Source organism: Carlito syrichta, unplaced genomic scaffold (assembly GCF_000164805.1).
Source record: "Carlito syrichta isolate Samal-C Ts95f unplaced genomic scaffold, Tarsius_syrichta-2.0.1 Scaffold301822, whole genome shotgun sequence".
In the NCBI taxonomy this organism is placed as follows: domain Eukaryota; kingdom Metazoa; phylum Chordata; class Mammalia; order Primates; family Tarsiidae; genus Carlito; species Carlito syrichta.
Window position 1 is genome coordinate 180847 of NW_007245918.1, and position 6698 is coordinate 187544.

Here is a 6698-nt window from a genome sequence, read left to right on the forward strand (position 1 = left end):
AACATTCGTAGAAAAAACTCAGGGCAGACCTGAACTGTATAATTTAGTTCTATCTGGATTCCTGACTCTGTTTTTTAAATGCTAAATTTTGCCCAGGACACTCTCTGTGGGCTCTATCGCTTGTTCCTTGAAGACATTTTTGATGCTTTCTTCTTTATTCCCTGCATCTAGTTTATTATCAGCACCTTGAGTCTTCCTCCACTACGTTCCTTGGGTCCAACTGTTCTTCTCTATTTCTATTAACTCATCTTGCCTTGGCTTTCTTCCCACCCAGATGGCCCACTTCAATAGCTTGAAGCTTTCAACCCTGCCCACACCAAAATCACCTGGGGGAAGCTTTAACAAGAGAACACAGTCCTAAAGCACCAAGTCCCAAGATTCTGATGCAGCTAGTCAGGGATGGAATCTCAGACATCTGTGTTTTAAAATTTTCCCAGGTGACTCCAATTTGCAGCCTGGGTTAAGAACCTCTGTTAGAGGTTTTCTTGTTTTCAACTGCAAAATCAGGAGACCGATAGGTTTTAGAACTTTGCTTTTCTCACCTGCAGTCTTGCTGTCCACCCTGGCCAGTGCAACTGGAACAGAGGCTTCAACCCCAGCTCAAATGTCTCTTCTCCCATTAAACAAATAAGCCACTTTGCTTTTCTCTGATCAACTTTTGTTTTTCGTTGTATTTAATATTCTTCATTTGACAGTAAACTGCTTGGAGAAGGATTCACATCTTGTTTATCTTTGTACCTCCCATAATATTTAGTATAGGGCTTTACACATAGTAGTTATTCAATATATACTCATTGGATTGATTTTCAGCTGGTTTGTATGCCCCAAAGGGTCTAGAAGAGTACTGAGAACATAGTAAACACTCAATAATCATTTATTGATTGATTGATGTCAATCAAAACCCATAGAAAGAAAGCAAAGAGCATAGATTCAGTTCTATATTGACTGAATGACTGCAAGTAAATAATTTAACTCTGAATGCCTTTGTCTCTAGCAGGAGTACATGCAAGAACCCTAGGAGACACACACACACACACACACACACACACACACACACACACACACACACACACCCCAACCATTCTTGGAAATGTAAGAACTGATCATCTGCTTAGGTGATCCTATTCACTGTCACCTGATGAAAGGTGAAATGTTAGCTGAGAACAATGCCAGTTTTAGTTTAGTGATGCTCAACATAATAAAATAATTTAAAAGTAATAAAATAATTTAAAAGTATTTTGAGGCCAGGTGTGGTGCTCATGCCTGTAATCCCAGCACCTTGGGAGGCCAAGGCAGGAGAATTGCTTGAGCATGGGAGTATGAGGTCAGCCTATGTAACACAGTGAGATTTTGTCTCTACAAATTAGCTGGGTGTGGTGGCACGTGCCTGTAGTCTCTGCTACTTGGGAGGCTGAGGTGGAAGTATTGCCTGAGCTAAGGAAGTTGAGGCTGTGGTGAGCCATGATCACTTTGCCATTGCAGTCCAGCATGGGTTACAGAGTGAGATCGCGACTCAAAAAGAAAGAAAAAAAAAGAAGAAGAAGAAAAGAAAAGAAAAAGTACCACCACATGCAAGTTAATGCAAGTTATTCCTATTAGTTGGGAACAAATAGGTTGGGAATGCAGACACCTGAGTTCTAGTCTCTGGGCAGCCACTCACCTGTTGGACAATATTTTCCATGCTCCTTAGCTTCCCTGAACTTCAGCTTCCTTATCTGCAAGTAAAGCTTTGGCTTAAATTAGCAATTCCCATGCCCTAAAGTGTATTCTGAAGAACACTAGTTTCTCAGAATATAATAGTTATTAATGAATGTTCAAGACCAAACAAACCAACAAGCAAAAACTTTTGAGAAACAAACAAAAGTTGTCTGGGAAATACTGCTTAAGCCAAATGAAATAACTTTTTCCAGGACTTCTTAGAGTCTTTATCATTGAAATTTACTGTGACTTATCAAGGGGATGTGGGCAAGTTTCTCCAAAGCTATTTGGTCCCAAAATGTTCCTTTTGCTACCTCAAAGTGCTTATGAACAATCTGAGGAAGTTATGAACTGTTACTCATTGGCAGTGGTTGTTCCTTAGTGTACCTTGGAATCTTACCAGAATAATCACTACACCGATTGCCTCTATGCATTGGCATTATGAAAAAAAATCTCCTTTTCTGTGATGCTCTTACCTCAGTTTCCCTATAATTTAGTTTTACCTATCTTCATTCCCAAGAAGTCTTCCCCACCTTGCCCCATCCCATCGTGGTATCACCCTAGCTTTGGAGCAATCAATGCAACAGAGTAAAAAGAGGAAGGATTTTGCTGTCAGACAGCCAGGAGTTGAAGCCTAGTTCCACCAGTTGTGTGGGTACCTGGTCAAGTAAGAGTCATTGTGCTTTTCTGCACTATGTGGATAATACTCTGTGGATATTTGTGGTTTGTACTATGCAGTGTTCACTTGTCTTTCTTCTAGTAAAACATTAGGTGAACTTTCCCACTGGGGCCAACCCCAGTCACACTTTGAGCCCTGGCGTGGGTAGGTATCCAGGCCCAAGAGATCAGAGTCATAGCAATGAACACAGGTCTCAATCAGGCACAATGGAATACAAGTATAACTACTGATATTTCGGGGCGGGGGGGAGGTTCTTGTTTTTTCCACTGGATTTGAAACTTAGGGAAGATAAAGCCTGAGGAGATAAGGTCTTTAAAGAGGTAGTTAAATTAAAAAGTCTTTAGGGTGGGCCCTAATTCAATATGACTGGGATCCTTATAAAAAGAGGAAATTTGAACACAGATGTGTGTGCCCACAGTGTGATGGAAAGAGGGAGAAAGTGGCCATTTGCAAGCCAAAGAGAGAGGCCTCACAATAAACCCAACTCTGCCAAAACCTTGATCTTGAATTCTAGCCTCTACAACTGTGAAGAAATAAATTTCTGTCTTTCAAGTCACCCAGTCTGCAGGACTTTACTATGGTAGTCCTAGCAGTCTAATACAGGTTAGATGAAATAATAATGTATGTAAGACAGCTAGCTCAGTGTTTGCAACTGGAAGCCCTCAACAAATGTGACTTCCTGTTCCCCATGCACTAACTCTTACTGTCAGGAAACTCTCTATGGGCAATGTGTTCCATTTTCCTAACTAGATCCTTGAAGCCTCCACAGCACCTGACTCAGGACTATGATGCACATTAGAATTCTCAATAAATGCTTATTGATTAATTAGGGCTCCCTAGGCCATGCTTGGCAGGCAGAGATGGATTAAGTTGTTTAATAAAGTCTACCCTAATGCACCAAATTCCTCTGGCAGCCTTTTCCTTTAAAGGGGGAAAAGAAGGAGAAGGCAGATTTTACAGCTGGTTGAAATATCCTGGAAGGAGCTGTCAGGGGAAATAGTCATGGAGATGAAGTTGACAGAGTGATGGCCGGGCAGCCCTTTGCTATTAGTTTCAAGCTACCAGTTATGTCTGTTTTAATCTGGAGGATGTTTTGGTAATGAAGTGAGTGTGCAAATCTCAATAATGCAAAGTTAATGTTGTTAGCATTTGCAGCCATCATTGCGTCACTTTTGTCCAACCGGGAATTTTTGTGTGTGTGTTCTTCAGAGCAGTAATAGGATGGAAATATTCTTGCTTGCTGTTATTTCTGAGAGCAGTAAGTGAATGTTAGCCCTTCTGCCCCTTAGATCCATAGCAACAGACCTATTCCTTTTAAACCCTAATTTCAAAACGGTGGCTAGACCTAGAAATCTATCCTTTTAAGCTTATATGTGGTATGGCAGAGGTTATATCTTCACTTCTGTAATTTTCCTCTGGGGAGTGACTAGACCTTTGCTAACAAAGTATTGGTTAAATTTCACCCACTGGGAAAAAGAAAACTGACAAAAATGTGTCACATTGCCTGGGTGTAGGGCTGCAGAAAATTTTTCCCCTGTAGCTGGTGAAGATATGACGATACTTGGTCTTTTACCCTGCTCTGGGTAAAGTGGCAGATCGTGTATTTATTTAGATAATTAAGCAAATGTGAAAAACAAAAGCAAAAACAAACAAGCAAAGTATATATTTTGCCTGGGTGCTCAAGTTTTTCTTGAGATAAGATGAGGGAGGAAAGGTGAGATGAAATTATTCAGATGATTGCCTCTCTTCTCTAGTTCTCTTTGTGCAGGGGGCTGGCCTCATCTCTAGGGGTCTAGCCTTTCTTTTCTTTTTTTTTTTTAAAGGTGTTATCAGAATGAGCTTTTTGAGAGTATCCCTGATAAGACCATGCAATTGTCTGCCAAGGGATGCCACAGAAGGTCCATTAGACAACTATCTCCTAGTAAGTACATTATAGGAGTAATCTTGTATCATTTGGGCGTCTGACTGACTTGGTATTTCTTATTTTTAAAAAATCTCCTATCATCTGATTCTGTCAAAAGAAATATTCTTTTAAGAAATATGTTGATTATTCAGCGTTCCATTAAATGTTTTATGGCTGAATAATTATTTCCTTACGTAGCATCAGATATAAAGGCCCTATTTCAAAAGAAAGTTTTGAAAAAAACTTATCATTATGTCTACATATTGATCTTGAATACCATAAGTAGACTCTCACAGTTAAATTTTGGTTTTTAGATGTTAGATGTTTAGCTTACTATTTTGTCTATAGTTTGCAAAGAGAATCTGCATACAAGTATGATGTGTGTGTGTGTACGCGCATACATGCATGCATGTGCGTGTATAATAGAAGAGAAAAAGTCCACATTTGACTCTTAGAGATACTGGAAATTCTGTTAGTTTACCTGTGGTGAGCAAACCATGACAGTCAGAGAGGTAGTTTCCCGTATTTCTGCCCTGGATACACAGGGCATCCTTGGAGCTGATGGGCAGATCTGCTGCTGTTGCTTCCTCTCAGGCTCAGATTCACCCAAAGGTCTTCTTCAGCAAGAGTTCCCCCTTCTCCCCAGCATCACCCAGTGGTTGATAGACTGAGTGCTGGGGGTTGTGAGGGGTTCAGCTTGGAGACAGCAACCAAGGGCTAGTGAAGGGGCTCTCTTCCAAGGGAGGTGATGGGTGTCAACCTACTCAGTAGGTAAGTATGTGTTATAAAATGGGCCAGAGATGGCCTCTGTTCATTGACCTCTAGGTTGATTATTTCTTCACTGGCTCAGACTCATTAGCTCAAAAGCCTGTTGGTGTCAAACTCAACATTTTACACATTCAATTATTCTAAATATCGCCCAAACTAACAGTTTTTTAGCCATTTGGGGCCTGCTTGCTTTCCATATCCTGTAAAACCTCACCTACTGCTGGCTACTAAAGAGAGGGCCTTGTTGTTATAAGACCCTTAGAGTTCTCTGACCTAGAGACTCTCCACTATCCTGCTGAGCAACGTCACCTGGACATAAGCCCCGTCTCTGGTCCCCCTCTCTCCTAGAACTTCCTGGTCATCGGCCCTCTGAGTAGTAACTCCCTTTGGGTGGTCTCATTGTGTGAGGGACTTCTCTCATGCAACCCCATCCAATAAAACTTGTTAAGGGTTACTTTTTCCTTGATCAGCTTTCAAATTTTTTAAACCCTCTACAGTATATTATATTGTAATCAAAGCCCTGTAACTCTTGGCCATCAGCTCCATACTCTGTCTCTGGACCAGAGGGCTGCTCACAGAAAAGTAGGTTTTACAGCACTGTTTTTTGTTTGTTTTTGACTTTTTGGTTTTTGCACCCTCTTGTTTTCTAATCGGAATAATGCTCAGTCTTCCCAAACCAATCTATTCTGAAACACCCACAGGAGTAAATTAACTTACCTACCAAGAGGCAACCATTGACTGGTAATATTTTTGTTGCTTAAGTAGAATGAAAAGTAAGATTTAAAAAAATTATTCTATAAGCTGTAGTATATATTTCAACCTTTGTGCATGAGATATATATTACATAGCACATATATAATATATATATAAAGTGAAATATGAATAAAGGAGTCAATTGTTTTTTTTTTTAAGAGATAAGGGGAAGAGTGGAGTTTGTGGTGGAGAAAGAATGAGAAGTAGAAATAAAATTAGTGTCTAACTGTCTAAGACTGATTCAAGTCTTTCATAAAATTAGTGTCTAACTGTCTAAGACTGATTCAAGTCTTTCGCTAATCTTGTTTCTATAACTAGATTACAGACTTTTTGAGATTGTGGATAAATGTCTTATTTCTTTATCATCTGTGTTCTAGTACAATATTGGATTAGTATTTGTTCTCAGTGAATTTTGTTGATGAGGGTAATGACAGAGACGAGAAAGATGACTGGAAGAAAGAAGAGATGGAGGGAAATAAGGGGACAGGGCCTAACAGGGAAGAGGTAAAACCATAAAAGGAAGCTTAGCCAGGTAGCTTAGACAAATCTTTGAGTTTCAAATTCCTAACCTGTAAATAGGAATAAGATGGCAAATGTGACTGCATAAGGATATGGGGTGACTTTTATTGGGGCAGAGGTACATTTGTGGGTTGTGTGTTTTCCTGTGCCAAAAAACCTATGGAGGCAGCCCTCCGAAGGGCAGATAGTCCATGGGCCCCTGGAATCACCTCGAAAGTCTCAGAGGGTTAGGAAAAAGGTCCTCAGGGGTCCCCTTCAGAAGAGTAGCCCTTTCGTCTGGGGAAGACGTTATCTAGTTATGCATTTTGAATTTTTAGGGTTCAGAAGGCAAAGTCCAGACTTCTGGGCATGAATTCTAGAGAAGGAAAGGAGCCCTGG